The sequence below is a fragment of the Neopsephotus bourkii genome, unplaced genomic scaffold, assembly GCF_033783945.1.
Source record: "Neopsephotus bourkii isolate Nb327-2 ecotype Australia unplaced genomic scaffold, CSIRO-AGI_Nbou_v1 NB_1075, whole genome shotgun sequence".
Taxonomy (NCBI): Eukaryota; Metazoa; Chordata; class Aves; order Psittaciformes; family Psittacidae; genus Neopsephotus; species Neopsephotus bourkii.
Genome location: NW_026901563.1, coordinates 252,281 through 273,302, shown reverse-complemented (window position 1 = coordinate 273,302; position 21,022 = coordinate 252,281). Strand labels below are relative to the sequence as shown.

General features: G+C 37.0%; 1 long non-coding RNA gene across 1 annotated transcript in view; it reads left to right on the top strand.

Moving 5' to 3' along the window:
• The window catches only part of LOC133216948 (uncharacterized), a 181,890-nt gene extending 161,089 nt beyond the window's left edge, over nucleotides 1-20,801 (top strand). Inside the window, exon 3 of the long non-coding RNA XR_009726760.1 lies at nucleotides 20,753-20,801. This is a non-coding gene — a long non-coding RNA (uncharacterized LOC133216948). The remainder of the gene's footprint in view (nucleotides 1-20,752) is intronic.
• Nucleotides 20,802-21,022: the final 221 nt, after the last annotated feature.

The following is a 21,022-nucleotide window of genomic DNA, read 5'->3' as shown; positions in this document are numbered from 1 at the left end:
CTTCATAATTCTTATTCAAAAAAATGTGAACTTACAAAGGAGAGTAGCTGCTTAATCAAGTAACCTGCAGCTGACAGTGCTGACGCCTGACTGGCTAGAAGCATCTACTTAAAGTCCGTCACTGATACCATTTACCATGTATGGCTGCAATGCAGAAGATTTTCCTGGACTGTTAAGCATTTTTTTATTATTTTTTTTTTTAGAATGGCTTTTCTACCTTGAAGGATAACTGGCATCAGTAATGGGACTTATTCAGTAATGCATCATATAGAAATATGTCATAAATCAGAAAGATGCACTTCAAGAACTGTGAAATATCCATTTTGATCTGATTTTATTATCTTCCCAAATTCACCTGTTTGATTTCACTTCTTTTTGAGACTTTTAAATAGGCAAGAAGGTTGGAAGAAGATGAAAGGGTATTTATCTGTATCAGTTAAAGAACACATGACAGTCTCCTTTTAGCACAGCATATTTTAAAATTATTTAAATACTTATTGTGTACATACTGATTGTAAAAAAAATCCTCAACTTCTTGGTTTGCATGGTAACTAGAAACACATAATATATAGATAATCTCAAATCTTTCACAGCATTTTTTGCATGCAAATAGGGTTACTCTCAGTTCTTCAGGAGTATAATCCAAGTATAATGTAAGGTCTTTTGTTTTCTTTTATATGTGAAGAAGGTAACAAAATAGGAAAAAAAAAAAAAAGTAAGGCTATCTGGAACATTACCTAATTATCTAGTTAGAATTGCCTACTGCTGCACTGTTTCAGCAGAGAAATGTGTTTATAAGTTACACAAAGAGATATGCCCTCTTTAACCACTTGATTCTTTCCATAGCAGAAAAACTCCATAAACTTAATCTTAGTTTATAATGTGTTTTGCTACTAGTGTATTTAATGCTGTGGGAGTCAAAATCACTGCTACAAAGAAATGGTTGGGTGTAACACAGATTGTGTTTGTGTGAATTTAACTCCAGTACAGGGATCCTTAGGTAGCTCAGTACATTTGTTTATGGAAACTGTAGCTTATACCAGCTCTAAAGAGAGTGAAAGTGTTAATGTGTGTTTGCCCATCAAAAATAGCAGTGCGGGTTGTAAGGGGAAATTATGCCACATTCTTTATCTATTTCTTTTCATGTCAACTGAAAACACAGAGTGATCATGGGACTTCAGGGACCCTACTATTTTTGGAAATAATTGAAAAGGCATGCAAGTGGCACAGATTGCTAATATAGCTGTGTCTGGACAAGCTTTTCAAAACTGCTTTTATAGGTTTCCATTGGCTAGAGAACACAAGATCAGAGGGACAGCTGAACCACTAGTGGTGTAGTACATCCTCTATTGTGCATGGTAAACTACCAAGTTAATTTATGAATTCAGCATGTCCTAATTACACATGATTAAATAGGAGATGTTAATAAATGGGAGAATACTGGAAGTTTTACATACCTATATTCAAATCTGAATTACCTACATCTAAGTAGCACTTGATGGATTGTACATAGAGCTCTTAATGCTCACTGTATTCAGTAAATTTTAATGAATACATATTCCAGTAACAAAAGAAGAATACATAAGTACAGCCTAACCTTTCTTAAACCCTTCTGGCATAAAAACATTTTCATAAAACCTGGTTGTTCTTTTGTTTGCGTGTACTTTTTAACAAGCTGGCTTTCTCTTCCTCCTCCCTCCAAATATTTAAGAACCATATTTCTAGGAATTTCACAAAAGGGAATAAGAAAAAATATAGTTTGTGACATTTGTCATGTTTTTCTTTCTTCTTATGTATGTGAAGTTGTTAAGAAATTACTTATGAGCACTTAAGTTTAAAGACTAAATCTGGCTTTCACTTTGCTAAAATGGGAGAGGAGACTAAATGGGGAAGTTGTCACAGACAGATATAGTATCTGCTTCCATAGAAAACCTGCTGTGTAAATTTTGTGTGCAAGTTCTTTAACTCTCGCTTTTAAAGCTCAGTGAACAAAAAAAAAAAAAAACAAAAAAAACAAACCAACAACAACAACAAAAAAAAACAACCTGTAGTTTCTGAGGTTTGAATGTGGACTTTGATCATAGTTTGTATGATATAAAGTAAAAAACAAACAAACAAACAAAAATCATAACATGAAAAATGTGCTTAATTATGCCAAATAAATTATATGGGGGAAAATAATAATGTAAAATTTAAGGTATTATATCTGCACTCCAGATATTCCAAGGTTGGATCTGGATCCCTGGAGGTCATGGTGGATACATTTGAAAGAATTTCAGACATTTAATTTTTAAAATGTCTTGATGGTTGAAAAGAGGTTTTCTCAAAACCGTTGTGGAGCTCTAATGTTGTTTTTGTATAAGATATGTATGTGTGCACTCCTTTTCTATGTATGACATCAAACCCTTAGGAAAATTAATGTTACAAGAAGCATTTTAAAAGAAGGTTTTCCTCCAGGTTCCTAGCATCTTGCCTTGATTTACTTTGAACTTCGCTAACCAGAGAATTGCATCTGCATAAAAGGTGCAGCTGGACTGTTTATTCATTCCACACAATGGTATAAGAAAGGGAGAAAACTACAAAACTACCTTGCTCATGGTAATTTAATAATGATTAGATAAAACCAAAAAGTTTAATGTCCTCAGCCAAACATTGTCCTTTCTCTCACATCCATGGGTGTTAGCTTGATTAGTTAGTCTGCAGGCAGACAGAGAATACATATACGTCACCACATTTATTAAAAAAGTGGATGACCTAAATAGTCTCTGCTCAGTCCTTCAGTGTTTTGATTGCATGAACTCTCCTTTGCTCTGTCTTCAGAAACAAATGCAGGGAACTAACAGGAAAGAGCTATCTCCCCTCAGTTCTTCCCTCCACTTTCTCTCCACTGAAATGTCCTCAATTTCATCAAGTGTATGTCTGAGGCCAACTCAGCAAAAATTTTCTTTGTACATATGAATCCCATAAAGTATTTGTTAATTTTTCCAAGTAACAATGTAGAATTTATGCTCCAGATGTCTGAGATGCTCCCTTTTATGAATCACATTTTTTTGTCTTGCAAACACTTTTGTGAAGATATTTTTTAGTTTGTACGTCTCCTCACTGTTGTGAATACCTGAAACAGATTGGCAGTGTTTATCCTTAGTACATTTGCAAAAATGAACTTTTGTCAATAGTTTTGAATTCTTACCTCATATAGCTGGTGGTAGCTTCTTTCCCTTGTCAATCCCTCAATTTTTCTTCCCATTAAACTTTATTAGGAATAATTAAGACATGCATATTAACTAAAGTATTAACTTTCATAAATTAATTTTGCTTATTGAAAGGCTGTTTTCTGAATGTCAGAAACATGAAGCTTCTGCCAGTGTGTTGAAACACTGTTTGATGTCTCTGCATTACAAATTTTAGAGTCTGAAATTATGCTTGCTTGGAAGAAGACATAGCATACGTTTATTGAGTAAAATGTGTTTTAAGCCTACTTATAAGGAGTGAATGTCTTAATAAAGAAGAAAACCTTAGAAAACATTGCAAACCACTAATTACTCTTTTATTGTACCATATTGTACCATATCATATTATATTATTTTATTATATTTTATTGTACCATATCGTACCATACCATATTGTACCAGCAAGGTCTTTTAGGAAATTTTATCCATGTTCTGCTGTATCAAATTTTAAGAATACTCATACGTTAATAGTAATGAAGATTGAAATTACAGCACAATATAGATTTGCTGTGGTACTAAAATTACAAAGAACCTTAATTTGTTAATTCCTAATGCACACTTATGTTGATTGCTATTCATACAAACGCTATGTGAACATAAATTTAGGTATCAGATGGATGGAAATATCCTGGTTCTCTACCAAGTTAGACTCTATGATATTTAACAGACACCTCAGACTAAATTGCCCCAGCTTCTTATTTGTTACTGTATCATCTGAAAGAACTGGAAATCAATCATACACCATGCATTTTTCCATTTCGAGAAAAATGTGCCAAAAGTCAAAAGTGATATATGAGATGACTGCAATGGGGTGAGAAGAGCAGCCATTCCTGTGTATTAACTATAACTTTTGACACCCTTCAGAAAAAAAAAAAGAGAGAAAAAACCCCACACTTTTTTATTATCTACCTCTTTTTTATATAAACAGAATGTATAGCAGACATTTAAAGAAATTATGAGGACTCTCTGAAGTAATGCATTGAAAATTAATATTATTTTTATAGGATTCTGGATGGAAGGCAGAATTAGGCAGAGTAATTCTGGTCCATAATTGTAAAATTTCATTGCAAAATGATCTTGTTAAAATAGTGAAAACACAATTGAAAACACAGTCTAGTGCTACACCCATGGCTCTCCGTTCCACTGCCTCAGTGAGTTTTCATAATCACGTTTGGGTGTTTATTAGTGGGTTTATTTTTTTCATGTAATAGAAGCACTAGATCTCTGAGACTGAGTAAGGAATATTTGTGAAACAAGAGAGAAGCATTAAGAAAGAGTATGTGAGAGAGAAGGAAGCAGAGTGAGGAAAGTCAGATACAGAGTTGGGAAAAGTGAGGGAGAGGGCAGCAGCTGAGTAGGTGTTGTTCTTTAATTCATCCTTTGTCTGTTCTTATCATTATCTAGAGCCTGTGGTTATCTTAGATGTTACAATCTTGTTTGTGTGTTTTGCAGAAAAAAGGTTAACAGAGAGTTACAGAAATCTGAGAGAGACATATTCTTGTTTAATGTACTGTTATTTATATTACTGTTCTGTATATGAAATACACCAAAAAGGGAAGTGCTTTATTCTACATGCTAAAGATATAAGTATTATATATTAATGTAACCAGTGTCTAAAATGATTGAAATAAAGCATCACATATGCGTACAACACTATGAAGCACCTAATTCATGTACCTGACAGAAATGCTCAGATACCATATCTTTCATGCCTGATATTGATTGTACATATACCTAAAGTCTTAATGACTGTGTTGTAATTACTGATTTATATTTATGTAATTCTAATACCAGACAGGCCTGAGATGACTGGTGGTAATTTCCTTGGAAATCTGTTCAACGTTTCTTAGGTTCACTTCAGAGCTGTTATGCCTTAACATTAACTTTCCAGCAATTTTTCTCAAATAAGAAAGAATGGAAGAAAAAATGAAGTCTTGGCTGGGATCTTACTGGGAGGGGGGCACACAGAAGACCTGAAACCATCTGAAAATACACTATTTTAGCTTCTCTTTTTAGGCAACTTTTATCAGTTACCCTGTATCAATTTTTCAAATTTGCACTAAAAATTAAAGGCTCATTGCTTGAATGATGGAATAGTAGTAATGTGTGCATGTGTAGGGGTTAACTTTTTTTTTCTGTATTTGGATCATTTTTACAATACAATACAATACAAAACAATACAATAAAATACAGTGATCCAAAATACAATTATTTTTACAAATGTTTGTGGCTTGAGATAAATTTGAGTCATCTCCTTGAAATATTCTACACTTTATTCAGTGATCTTACATTATTTTTATTGCCCTGTCTCTAAGACACAAAGTATCCTAAATTTGTGTGTTTGAGGTTTTTTTTCATTCAGTAACACAAAACCACTATAGTGGATTAATAAGCAACTGCACAAAAAATCAGTCACCGTCTACATCCTCTTCTCGTGGTTACCTCTAACAAGGTTACACCTTCTTTCTTAGGGTTGTGATACTTGTCTCAGATTTATAATCTGTGTCAGACTGTATGTTCTCCTTTTCCTGTGTAAAAGTTCTACTGAAATAGACATAAATGTCATTGCCTTTTCAAACCCTGTGGCAAAGAAACATTTTAAAGTATTCTTTAAACTGTCTCTTTTTTGAGGTTCCTCTGCTAATGAAGAGAACTTGGAAGGAAAATCTGCTCTCTGCTTTGATAAAATAAGTTGTAATATTTAGAGGCTCTTCTATACTTATAAATGGAAAGTATTTCCAACTATTGATCTTTGAAGTCACTGAAAAGGTGTTTAGTGACTGAACAGTTTAACAATGAGGAAGCTCAAAAACAGAAAGGTAAATGAATCCAGCTATCCTGTACAGTAGCTGTGGGACCATATTGCCTCTCTTAGCACAATAGCACTTTGTAAATTAGTTGGAGTTTTGTTCCTCAGCAAAACTATTTTTTATAATCAAAACCAAATGTGTTCATTTCAGAATAGAACTCAGTACTAGCTCCAGGTGTGGTCAGTTTTTAGCGTCACTGTCCCCTATTGATATCTAATTGTTTGACTTCATAGGAGGTATTAATGAAAAATCCCACTTTTACCGAGTGAAAGCAAACATACAAACTTTAAATATTCTGGTCAGATAACTCAGTGGATCAGAATCAGATTTAGAACAGTATGGTTAACACTAGCAGCTTTCTTTCTTTAATGTGATTCCTATAGAAAATAAGTACAAAGGTGGCATAGAGTACGTGTAAGAAGGCTGTGGTTAAAACACTGTTTTTTTAGTAATTTTTCCTGAATGCATTTTAATAGTGTTTAAAGTTTTCTGGGAAGTCTATAGCATTTGCAAAAAGAACTGCAGAGTAGCTTGCTCTTCCTCTTGTGTCAGAAACTGAATTCTTCCTTTGGTTTATGACCTGGGAATGATGTAATATTTCTTCTTGTAGGATTCTGATGGAAAATATTCTTCTTGGTTTCCAGTGAGTGGTCATGTAATGTTGTGTTGTAAGGGCTCTTTTCTTTCTCACCCCTGCCTTCCCCCTCACACACACATAAAAGCTCTCTTATCATCTACTTCCTTGATAGGTGCAACAGAACTTGTGGATTGATGGTAGAAAATACTTTTCAGACATCTGTTGCTGGTTTCTAGTGAAGGTCAAGGTATTATTAAATCGTGTAGAGATGTTTATTTCAGTAGTTTCTATGTGTGTTTTTTCACTAAAAAACTGAAGCATGGCATTTGCCGCTTGTTCTGTCAATTGCTGCCTGTAAGAATGCATCTCAAAAAAATACATATCTGATACTTTTTTATCTAAATCTATTTCCCATATTTTTTAAATTTACACTTATGTAATACTGCATTCCTTGACAACTACTACTTCCTTTCAGATTTACATTCTCTTGGAACTTATTATCTGGGGAAAAAGCTTGCATCTGAATTTGAAATTTTGAGATCCAGGCTGGTAAAATTCCCACAGGTAATAAAGTCAGAGTGTCTGCTCTCAGGAGCATCAGAAAAGTTGAAATACTGCTGTCCTGGGTTTAGCTGTAACAGTTATTTTTCTCCTTCCTAGTAGTTGGTGAAGTGCTGTGTTTTCAACTTCAGTCTGAGAACAGTGCTGTTAACACACTGAATGGTTTAATTGCTGCTAAGTAATGCTTACTCAGACAAGGATTTTTCAGTCTCATGCTCTGCCAGTCAACAGGGGCACAGGAAGCCAGGAGAAAGCAGAGACAGGACATCTGACCCAAACTAGCCAAAGGGGTATTCCATACCACAGCATATCATGTCCAGTATGTAAACTGGGGGGAGTCACCTGGAACGCCAAGATCACATCTAGGGTCAGGCTGGGTATTGGTTAGTGAGTGGTGAGCAATAGTATTGTGCAATGTCCAAGTCCTTATTGACAATTGGCTCCTATGACTGGAGCGTTGGAATGGAAGGTTACAGACTCTTTAGAAAAGACAGGCCTGGCAGGCGCAGAGGGGGAGCTGCCCTTTATGTTAGGGATAGGCTGGAGAGTATGGAACTCTGTCTGGGGACTGGTGAACAGTTAACAGAGAGCTTATGGGTCAGGGTTAAAGGGAAAACAGCGATGGGAGACATTACTGTGGAGATCTGTTATAGACCACCTGATCAAGAGGAATCTGCGAATGAAGTACTCCATAGGCAGATAGTAAAAGCCTCACGCTCACAGGCCCTCGTTCTCATGGGTGACTTCAACCACCCTGACATCTGTTGGAATGATGGTACGGCCCGGCACAAGCAATCCAGGAGGTTCCTCGATTGTGTGGAAGACAACTTCCTTCTGCAGGTAATAGAGGAACTGACAAGGAGAGGAGCTATGCTTGACCATGTGCTCACCAACAGGGAAGGGCTTGTTGGAAATGTGGCACTCCAGGGCAGCCTTGGATGCAGCAACCACGAGATGGTTGAATTTGAGATCCTTAGGACAGTGAGAAGAGCATGCAACAAGCTCCCTGCCCTAGACTTCAAAAGAGCAGACTTTGGCCTCTTCAGGAGCCTGCTTAGTACAGTTCCATGGGATATAGCCCTAGAGGGCAGGGGGGCTCAAGACTTTTGATTGGTCTTCAAGTTCACCTGCTACAAGCTCAGGAGTGTTGCATCGCAACTAGAAGGAAGTGCAGCAGGAGGGCTAGGAGACCTCCTTGGATGGATAAGGAGCTGCTGAGAAAAATTCAAATGAAAAAAGTGTTTTATAGAAAGTAGAAACAAGGACAGGCAGCCTGGGAAGAGTACAGGGATATTGTCTGGGAAGCTAGGGACCAGGTTAGGAAAGCTAAGGCCCAGTTAGAATTAAACTTGGCTAGGGATATTAAGGGTAACAGGAAGGGATTCTACAGGTACATAGCAAGTAAAAAACAGATTAGGGAGGACGCAGGCCCCCTCAGGAAGCTCTCGGGTGAACTAGCTACACAGGATTTGGAGAAGGCTGAGATTCTGAATGACTTCTTCGCCTCAGTCTTCTCTAGCAAAGGCTCTGACCGCACCACCCAAGTCTTGGAAGGCAGATGCAGGGACTGTGAGAATGAAGACCTTGGGCCCACTCCAGGAGAGGAATTGGTTCGAGACCATCTTAAAAATCTGAACATGCACGGGGTAGAGCAGTTGATGTCATCTACCTGGATTTGTGTAAAGCATTCGACACTGTCCCACACGGCATTCTTGTCTCTAAATTGGAGAGACATCAATTTGATGGATGGACCACTCAGTGGATAAAGAACTGGCTGGATGGCTGCACACAAAGAGTTGTGCTCAATGGCTCAATGTCCGGCTGGAGGCCTGTAATGAGTGGTGTCCCTCAGGGATCGGTGTTGGGACTGGTCTTGTTTAACATCTTTGTCGCTGACATGGACAGCGGAATTGAGAGCGCCCTCAGCCAGTTTGCCACTGACACCAAGCTTGTGTGGCTCAGTTGATACGCTGGAGGGAAGGAATGCTATCCAGAGGGACCTCGACACGCTTGTGAAGCTGGTCTGATGCCAACCTGATGAAGTTTAACCTTGCCACATGCAAGGTCTTACACCTGGGTCGGAGCAATCCCAGACACAGCTACAGGCTGGGCAGAGAAGAGATTCAGAGCAGCCCTGCGGAGAAGGACTTGGGGGTGCTGGTCGATGAGAAAATGAACATCAGCTGGCAGTGTGCGCTTGCAGCCCAGAAAGCCAACCGTATCCTGGGCTGCATCGAAAGGAGTGTGACCAGCAGGTCGAAGGAGGTGATCCTGCCCCTTTATTTTGCTCTCGTGAGACCTCACTTGAAGTATTGTGTGCAGTTCTGGTGTCCTCAACATCAAAAGGACATGGAACTGTTGGAACAAGTCCAGAGGAGGGCCAAGAGAATGATCAGGGGACTGGAGCACCTCCCATATGAAGATGGGCTGAGAAAGTTGGGGCTGTTCAGCCTGGAGAAGGCTGCGTGGAGACCTCCTAGCAGCCTTCCAGTATCTGAAGGGGGCCTATAGGGATGCTGGGGATGGACTCTTCATTAGGAACTGTAGTGATAGGACAAGGGGTACTGGGTTAAAACTTAAACAGGGTAAGTCTAAACTTATCCTTTTTGGATATAAGGAGGAAATTCTTTCCTGTTAGGGTGGTGAGGCACTGGAATATGTTGCCCAAGGAGGTTGTGAATGTTCCATCCCTGGCAGTGTTCAAGGCCAGGTTGAACGAGTCCTTGGGTGATTTGGTTTAGAGCGAGGTGTCCCTGCCCATGGCAGGGGGATTGGAACTTGATGATCTTAAGGTCCTTTCCAACCCTAACTAATCTATGATTCTATGATTCAATGAAAATACCATTTTTACTTCCTAGCTGTCCTAATAATCATGATAAAATACATTCAGCCTTCTAGACCATTCTGTAATCGTTATATATGAAAAAAGTGATATGTCATACTTTACACCATCTGCAGCAATGCCCGACATGCTATTCTTGTAAGTCACATTCATGGTATACCTCCCCATTCTACGGTACTGTCCACCATTATATACATTCCTCCAGACCAGCAAAACCTCCACCCTAGACTTCCTGTGGGCTGACTTTGGCCTGTTTAGGGTGTTGATTGTCAGAATTCCTTGGGAAACACTACGCAAGGGCAAAGAGTGCAGGGAAGCTGGACACTCTTCAGGAATGAAATCTTTAAGACACAGAAGCAAGTGCTGAAAATCAAACTGTCGGGAAAGAAACCAACCTGGCTGAACAGGGAGATGTTGCTGGAACTCAGGAAAAAAGAGAATTTACCATCTTTGGAAGATGCGACTGTCACCTCAAGAGGAGTACAAGGATGTTGTTCGATTACATAGAGAGAAAGTTAGAAAGGTGAAGGCACAGACTGAACTAATCTGGCCACTGCCATAAAAGATAATAAAAAGTACTTTTAAAAATATACTAGCAACAAAAGGAGGGCCAAGGAGAACCTCCATCTCCTACTGCATACCAGGGGAAATCTAGTGACTTTGGATGAGGAAGGGCTGAGGTATTTAATGGTGCCTATGCCTCACAAATAGTTACACTAGCCATCTCAGGGTACTCAGTCCCCTGAGTTGGATGGCAGAGATGGGGAGCTGATGAAGTCCCCAAAATTCAGGAAGAAATGGTTAGAGACCTCCTCCTCCACTTGGACGTACACAAGTCTAAGGGGTCAGACAGGTTCCACTCAAGAGTGCTGCAGGAGCTGGCAGAGGAGCTTGCTAAGCCACTCTCCATCATCCATCAGGAGTCCTGATCTAGTGGGCAGGTCCCAGAGGATTGGAGGCTGGTCAACATTAGGCCTCTCTACAAAAAGGGCAGGAAGCAGGACCCCAGGAATTATAGGTCTGTCAGCCTGACCTCAGTTCCAAGGAAGGTCATGGAGCAGATGATCCTAAGTGAGATCATAAAGCACATATGGGAAAACTGAGGGATCAGGCCCAGTTGGCATGGGGTCATGAAGGGCAGGTCCTGCTTGACCATCCTGATCTATGATAAGGTGACGTGCCTGGTTGATGAGGGAAGGACTGTGGACATTGTCTATCTGGACTTACGTAAAGCATTCAACACTGCCTTGCACAGTGTTCTCCTGGAGAAATTGGCTGTTCATGGCTTGGATGAGAGGATTCTTCACTGGGTTGGAAATTGGCTGGATGGCCGAGACCAAAGAGTGGTGGTAAATGATATCACATCTAGTTGGAGACTGGTTGGTAGTGGTGTTTCTCAGGGCTCGATGCTAGGCCAGTGTTGTTTAATATCTTCATTGATGATCTGGATGAGAGGACTGAGTGCACCTTCAATAAATTTGTGGATGAGACCAAGATGGCTCGGAGTGTTAATCTCCTGAAGGGTAGGAAGTCTCTGCAGAGGGATCTGGACAGGTTGGATCGATGGGCTGTGGCCAATGATATGAAGTTCAACAAGGCAAAGGGCCACGTCCTGCATTTGGGCTACAACAACCCTGTGCAGCACCTCAGGCTTGGGGCAGAGTGGCTGGAAAGCTGATCTGAGGAAAAGAACCTGGAGGTGCTGACTGACAGACACCGAACATTATCCAGCTTGTGCTCAGGCAGCCAAGAAGCCAACAGCATCCTGGCCTGCATCAGAAATAGTGTGGCCAGCAGGGCCAAGGCAGTGATCATCTCCCTGTACTGGGCACTGGTGAGGCTGCAAATCAAATCATGTGTTCAATTCTGGGCCCCTTACTACAGTACAGACATTGAAGTGCTGGAATGGATCCAGAGAAGGGGAACAAAAATGGTGAAGGGTCTGGAGAATAAAACTTATAAGGAACTGCTGAGGGAGCTGAAGAAGAAGTATCAGGAGGGACCTTATCACTCTCTACAACTACCTGAAAGGAGGTTGTAGTGAGGTAGGTTTTGGTCTCTTTTCAGAAAGTAACAAGTGATAGGACAAGAGGAAATGATCTCAAGCTAAACCAGGAGAGATTTAGAATAGATCTTAGGAAAAATTTCTTTACAGAGGGGGTGATTAGGTATCAGACTAGGTTTCCCAGGGACGTGGTAGAATCACTGTACCTGGAAGTGTTCAAAAGCCATGTAGATGCAGCCCTCAGTGATATGGTTTAGTGGTGGTATTGGCAGTCCTGGGATAAAGCTTGGACTTGATGATCTTACAGGTCCTTTCCAACCTAATTGGTTCTAGGATTCTACGAACAAATCAAACTGTGAGATAAGAATGGACCTGCTTGTTTACAAACTGAGTTTTTCAAAATTATTTTCTCGCACAATTGCATGCTTGAAGTGAACCAGGACCTTAGCCTTTGACATGCACATTCTGTAAAGTAATATTGTAGAAGACAAATCATTAACCTCTTTGTATTAGGAGTGCATTTTTGTTTTCCAGTGGGAAATCTGGAACACTGGTTTAACTAGAAGCTGCACCAAAAAAAAAAAAAGAAGTTGACAGCTGTGATTAATGGGCAGCAGTTGCCATTGTACTCCATGGCCCTGAACATTTTTATTTTTGCTTTTAACTACCATATTTCATTCATCCAAAATGTTTATCTGCAGATCAACGATTTTTAAGTTGTGATTTCATAAATTGTATGATTTATTAAAACACACACCCCTAAACAATATATTAGAAAGTTAAATGAAGAGAAAATGTGCAACAAAGTTTGATGTTTTCATAATTTACTTTAAGAGTGCTACAAGCCATCTGTCAATACTTGGTAACCCAGGTATGCTGGTTTTTAATAGTTCTAATGTATCTGAAAACTTAAAATATCTCTAATAAAATTTCAAGCTGTTCATATTTTCTTCACAGACTTCACAATAAAAACATTTTTTATAAATATATTTTTCATACTCAGTAGCACACCTTCATAAATGAAACTGACAGAAGAAATGTTTCTTGATATAACCTAGAGTACAATAAAAGAGATAATAAAATAGATGTACCTTACCAATTCTGCACTCCCAAGACTAACAGATTCTGCTGTGTACACATGCAATTATTCTGGGTTTTTTTTCATGCTTCTGGAATATGTGCTATATTATCACTGGTTAGTCTTCTTCGTGTCCCAGATGGGAACAAAAGTAGGACATTTATAGTGTTGTGTATTGTGTAAAGGCACCTAATTGTATTATCATAGCAAATCATAGTTTTACAAGGCTAGATCGGAGTGATTTTAATTTAAATTCTTGTAAAAGATTGCTCCCTTTTTCTCAATGTGATTTTCCAGTATTTTTGTGGTGTTTCTCTCTCTGTTTCTTCTTACACAGAAAAAGTTTTCACTGAAAGCAGCTAAACCAAGTAATTGCTTTGTTACATACTGCACTAACTAGGATTATAGTGCCATATTGCATGAGGCAATATTGCACTAGGCAATACTGCACTAGGCACTCCTGAATATTGTCAGTTCTGTCTTAAAGTAATGTGTAAATGCCAAAGTTGGGTTACTAGTATAATGAGTTTTAATATAACTACTTTTATAAATTGACATTATGAAAGGAAATGATACATTTTAAATGCTAAGTGTCGTATTCACCCCAACATGTGATTTCATCCTCCTGTGAAAATGCAAATAAGGTGTTTTCCTGAAAATTTATAGGTTGTAGTTTTGCAGAGGATGTTTCCAATGTGACATTTGTCTCAGCCTTCAATGTTTTGCAGTTCTAGTTGTGCATACAGAAGATATCTAAATAAGATAGGAATTCAGAATGTCAAAGTGTACATAATATTGCAGACATTACTCAGCATATAGCATAATCAAGATAATGCATAGCTCCTTGTGTATGATGTGGGAGGCTTTGATCAAGAAAATGATATGAATAAAGTTTTCTACAAATACTGTTTTTTTCCCACACTTTAAATCAGTTTTCTAGGAACCTTGGAGATTTTGTTTAAGGAGAAAGCTTTAGATTTTTACATCCTTTACAGACATTGTCTTCATAGTTGTTGCATCAACTTTGAGACAAATTAACCAGGATTGTAAATCCCTGCACTCACAAGAAAAGCTCAAGATTTGAAGAGTCAGGGACGTGGGACTGGATTTATTATAAGGCCAGTTACTAGATTCACTAGATTATGATGATGTTACTTCTTGTTACTGCTTTGTGTAAAAATAGATTCTATAGAAAACAGACCAACAGCTGCGAACATACCAGAACACATAATATAAATTAAACATTAGAAGAAAGAGAAAAACAGTTCCAAAGGTAATAAAGTTTTAAATTTGCTTGAAAAACATCAAATACATTGAAGCTCTTATGGCTAATATATTTTACATAATGGAAATTCCACCACATGCTCCACTCTAAAAAATATTGTAATTGGGTAGTAGAAACTCTAAGGAACAGTTTCAAAATCTGGTTATAATGTAAACTGAAGGCTTAGATAAAATATTCAAGTTGCTTATTTTTTATTTTCAAGAATTTAATTGATTTTATAACTCGGTGGATAGAAAGATCCTGATTTATAAATAACTCATGATACATTACTTGATGTTGCTAATAACATGTGAATCTTTTACCTGAAAATAGACATTTCTGTGCTTTCAGGGCTACCTTTTCTCTAATAAGTGTTAGATGATGACTGCCTGATGATGGTATGTGTCAGGTATCTCTTAGCACCAAAAGTTATCTCTGTTTCAGGTTATAATACAGCTCCGTTCGGTTCTTCCATTGTGAAAGTCAGCAGCTGTTTCTCAGCTAAAGGGTTTAAATTTCTGAGTAGTTTGTTAACCAGTAAAATTATATCCAAAACTTTTTAAACAGAGCCTACAACTCTGCTTAGTAGTTTCATTGAATATGTTTATGAATTAGTTAATCAGAATTTAGATGCAGTCCCTGTTAAGGTAATTATTACGTTACAGATTTATTAATAAATTAGTAAACTCAATTTTATCTACATGTTACAAAGCTGGTAACATAACTGAGTAGGTAGCCTTTCCCATGAACACTTTCAAGTCTGAAGACCCATACAACAGCATTTAAAGCATATAAAGAAGCTATCATTAAGGATTGTATATTTACAGTACAATATGCGTTCTCATACCTGAATATACATTCTTAATCCATGGTAGAGGTTTTATAGATAACCATTTATGAAGGAGTATATAACAAGAATGGCAAGCCATCCTCAGCTTTCACTTTAAAATTACCAATATTACAAACATTCATGTCAGTGCAGCTTGCGTAAAATTCAAATTGTTTATAAATTATGCTAATTATGAATGGAGAATTACTTTTTCTCAAATGTTTTGTATGCCTTTGTCCCTGTAAGGCAAATTTATTAATGAATTGCTAAAGTGTGATTTCTTTTTTCATAAGAAAAATGTAAATATGATAAAACTAAGTTTTTCTAAGGGAGATGTAGAATGTGTGTACTGTTACATTCCTAAGCAAACGAGCAGAATATAAATAAGATGTAGCCACAACACTTTGAAAAAATGCTTTCAGCTAACAAGGAATCAATCATTTTGCCTGAGGAGTCCTGCAGGAGTCTGTTTTAGCCAAGTTGTGTTTCAGTGTCTAAAAGAGAATAAAATAATTTTTGAATGAGGATGAGTCCATAACCCTTAAAAATCTGAAGCTGACAAGCAGCTAAGCAGGATTATTCAAAATCAATAGTATGTTACAAAAATACAATGCCATCACAAAATGCACAATGTAAAACAGAAGAAAACCTGAATAGAGTGCAAAACCACAAAAATTTAACACAGCCTAATACAGCAATTTCCAGTAGAGCACAGACAAATTCTTTAATAGGTCACACAATACTGCTTCTCAAGCCATTCAAATTTCAGGACATATTCAAGCATACCATCTTCCCTCCCTGTCCTACGCACCTGAAACTACTTTTAATGGCAAGTATGTAAAGGGAAAGTGCATGGTGAGGTTTCACCATGGTAAAATTCTCAGGGGTGTGTATGTGGGCATCATGACCACAAGTTTAAAGTGGAGAGAGACCCTGCCCTGAAGTCCAGATATAGTCCTTCCAAGTTCACATAAACAAAAGGAATTACCAAAGAGACACTGCAAGAAAAAGTCAGTCTTTAGTAGAAAGGATTTGATAGTATTGTCGTGTAAAATATGTGTTCTGTGCTGTGCTAGGAAAGCCCAAACTGTAACATTTTGGCAACAAAGCTGGATTTCCTGTTAATGTTAGTAGTGAGAAGAAAGTGGAAGAGAGTTATTTTATGCATGTATAGATTACCTGCCAAGAAGTTTATGTAAATTATTATGAAGATAATCTCCATAAAATAATCGAATTGGATACCTTTTTGAATTTTTAGGCTTTGAAACATGTAAGACTGTGTTTTGTTATGAATCAAAATGTTTCCTCAAGGGATTATGAAAATGGATTATAAAATTTAATGGAACCTTTTTATTTCTTCAGCAGGCATTTTTCTGTCTTTTCAAGAAATTCTGTCAGGTTGACAAAGATTTTGATACAGCAAAAGTAGAAAAAGTTTGTGAAATACCTGTTGTTGAAATACTAGTGATATGCTTAAAGCCCATGGACCAAACATACATTTGGGATTAAGTAGGGACTGTTTGGGGTTTTTTAACTGAAGGGCAGTTATCAAGTAAGATGACAAAGCAGTCCTAAATAAAATGCTCTCCTACTGCTGTTACCATAGGCTGTACTTAATTTTTTTTTTCCAGTTGAGGAAGAGCTAGATATCAGAATAATCTATGAAGCTATTACTTATCTCATTTACATTATGTTCTTTCTCTAAAAATTCCAGAAATTTCTTGAGGAGAAATAGGAAGGAAAGGATCTTTTATTTTCCAAAAGTAGCAAAATATTTCAGACATACAAAAATTCACCACAAATTGCTGCTAAAAATATAAATTACACTTAAATTAAGTGTTACAAATCTTTTTCACAGCCTTCTTGGAAACTCTTAATTTTAAATTATATCCTCATTTTTGTGTGGGTATTTTAAGATATTATTTAAATAACTGAAATAAGATTTTGAATAACATTTTTTCTGGAACTTTTTTTAAGTATCAATGAGTAAAGAAGCATATTTGTTGATAATTGGTGTAACATTTTTGGAAGGAAATAAGAATTAATGGAAATAAGACAATGATACACACTGTTATAATTCTACTGCAATTTATGTTGGCAATCATCAGCATAATAGTGGGGCTTGTTCCCCATAGTGATTTACTACTAGCATTATATAGCCAAAGTGCACAAAGATCCTTGAAAGCAGAGTTTTAGTCTCACACACACACTTTTTTTCCTGACCTGTAGAAACACAGGTACACTAGCATTGTCCCCCCCCCCCCCCCCCAGTAGTGAGTCATCATATAGTAGTTGTCAAAGTGCACAAAGAATCTTGAAAGAAGAGTTTTAATCTCCCACATGCACTTTTTTCCTGACCTGTAGAAACACAGGTACACTAACATTGTGACATCCCCCCCTCCCCCAGTAGTGAGTCATCATATAGTAGTTGTTAACTGCCTCTTAGTACTTGTTGTGGCTTTAAATAAGGGATGCTATAAAAGGAAGCTAATGTTAATGATCATTCTTGCAGTGATTTTTAATAAGTAATAATGTCAATAGAATAAAACATTTTCACAGAATAATAGCCTCCTGCTCTTTTTCTAAAACTGTGATGATTGAAAACAACAGAAGTCTTGTTGACTTTAAATTATGAAATTTAAAGAAATTCGGGAGCAACAAGCCTTATGAAATTTGACAATTTTTGAAGAAATGTCCTACAGTTGTGGAAACTAGCTAAGAATGTAAGTGTTGCTGAATAATACCTTGCCCTGAGTCATGTATTTGCAGGCTTGGAGGATAAATCACTTGAAATAAAACCAAATTACTTTCAGGACATAGAGTTCCTGTGCTCTCTGAAGTGCGATTAATTTTGTGGCAATACAATATAATTAACTATGTAACTGATTTTTTTCATTTTTATATACATAGAAATAATACACTTCTAAACATCCCAGAGTGCGTAAGAAAGTTTAATTGAAACTTCCAAGATGATTTTATGGAGCAGGAAAGTCTATGGACAGAAAGAATTTGTGACTTCTCTAGCTCAACATTTTAGTTCACAACAGAACTATGATTATGCTTGCAGATTGTTAACCTACAGTTTCCTGATTTACAGGATTTTAAGGTTTTCTACATTAGGATTAGAGTGGTGTTCTAACTGGCTGGCTTTCTGACAAGCAGGTAGTAAGATTTCAGTTTCTGTCCCCAGTTTCAATCCTAGGTAACTCTATTTTTGTGCAATGTATAAAAACTCACAAAATATTCTGTATTCTTTTCCGCACACATATTCAAAATGATAAAACAGAAAAAAGGTATTGGGAGCCAAAGATTAATTTATACTCTTTTAGACCAACTGGTTGCAAAACATATTTGGTTTAAAAGGCACTTTTTTTTTTTTTTCCTAGTCGCCCCATGTAATTTTCACTTTAAACGTCCAGCTCAAAAGTTTCATAGAAACTTTAAAAATAAAAATAATCTGACTTATTTTTTTATGTTAAAGAAAGGCCAGATATATACACTTTTATTCTCAGGTTCTTTTCTGACATGTCTAAAATACTTTGGAATCAATCATTAAATATTAGTATCATAGTATGTTCTGTGTTGGAAGGGACACCTTCCACTGGACAGGTTGCTCAAAGCCCCATCCAGCCTGGCCTTGAACACTTCCAGAGATGGGGCAGCCACAACTTCTCCGGACCACTGCCTCACCACACTTATAGTGAAGAATTTCTTCTTAAAATCTAACCTAAATCTACCTGCTTTCACTCCAAAACCATTCCCCTTTTTTCTATCACTACATGCCCGTGTAAAAAGTCCCTCTCCAGAATTCTTCTAGGCCCCCTTTAGGTACTGGAAGGCTGCTAGAAAATATCCTCAGTGCCTTCTCCAGACTGAATAACCGCGGCTCTGAAAGTAGATGGGAAAGATCACCTCCTTCTACCTGCTGGCCACACTACTTTTGATGCAGCCCAGGATACAGTTGGTTTCTGGGCTGTGAGTACACCCTGAAGCCAGCTCATGCTCAGTTTCTCACCAATCAGCATCCCAAAGTCCTTCCCCTAAGGTCTTCCCTGTCCAACCTGGAGCTGTGCCTGGGATCAACCAACGCAGATGCGGGACCTTGCACTTAGCTTTGTTGAACTTTGTCATGTTTGCGCAGGCCCACCTCTCAAGCCTGGAAAAAGAATATGCCATTTATTGATCAAGTTTTTTAAAAAAAACAAATGCAAGCAACAAAACTCCACCACGAGAAACCCACAACAAAATGTAAAATGAAAACCCATAAAAAACAAAAGGCAAAACTGATTTCTTTAATGAAGTACTACAGAAAAATTGTAAGAACTTGGCAACATTGCAAGCACCAAATGGATAATCTGTTAATAGGATGTCTTGAATAAATTTAAGATTGCAGTGATATACATATTTCCTCCAAAACATGCAGATTAACAGTATAGCAATTTAACTACTTCTTTTGTATATTTATTACCATTAGCATAAAACTAAAATAAATTTAATATTATGTTGATGCATTTTGTTCTATGCCTCCTTTTTTTTATTGTTCAAATGAATGTGTTTTTACTTCATGTATTGTCTAATATTTATTTGCCAGATTTTAAATTTTGAGCATTAATCTTCATTAATGTTGTACTGGAAAAAGAAAAATGCCTGTAGACAAAAAGTTGAAAACTAATTTACTGCAGGAAAATCCATTTTAGATTGTTCTTATTAAGCTAATGGGTAACCTCCAGCCTTATTAATGAAATAACCATGGTTATAGTATTGATAAATTTAACAAATCTTAGCAATTATAAAGAAATGCATCCGTGTCTGTGAAATGAATATTAATTCAATGATGAATCATTTGTATTTGGTGATCACAAAGGAGATTTGCTGTACTAGTATGTTTTCTTACTCTGCCTTTATAGAAAAGAAATCCATTTGTCCATCCCCAGATTCAAAAACATCTACCTCAGTCAGATTCTCTATTGCTTTTACTCTGATGCACTTTCATCCGCTGTCACAGAGCATTCTGATCCCTTTCAAACATGAAATGTATATACTTTGTTATTATTTTGATTATTTTGTTTTTCTACTCTTAGAACCAGAATTTTAGAATGCAGTCTGATTTATTTTTCTTTAATATCTTCTAAGCATTAAAATAATTTGTTTTCTAAAGGAACTATTTATGTTCAAATAAACTTTTCAAGTCATAGTTTGAACTGCTCTGGTGTACATTCTGAAACTCTTCAATTCAGATATCCCTGGAGTTTATCAGTCTCCATGGAAATTCACAAATTCTCAGTACCAGGAGAGAGCTTAAAACTAATTTTTCCTCAGAATGCTGTTGGGGGATATGGAGACAAAGACTGAGCACACTTGAAAGCTTAAGCTTTTATCAGGCTGCTTTTCTGACATAAAATGTGCTTATTTTGAAGCAGACTATTAGCCAATTGACTTTCATATATGTATATTACCTATTTCCAATATTGAATTATCTTTATATCTAGTGTATAATTCTTTATTATAATAATTTATTGTCAGTGGTGATGAAAGCTTTTGTTATGTGTTTTTCAGATCTCAGGATAGAGAATTTTTGATTGAGTTCCAAATCTGCAAGTTCAGGTGAGTAATAACTTTTCTTATTTCTTTAGCTTGAATTTGGATGGTTCCATGAACATCTGTATTCCAGCATATAACTATGTTTCCTGGAGCACTAAAAAAAAAAAATAAATCCTACCCAGTCTGTGTTAACTTCAGTTGGCAATATCAGTTATTAATTAAATCCTTTTCGTTTAAAGAGGTTGTGAGAGAAAAGGGATTTTTCCTTACTGTGCATCCGGAAAA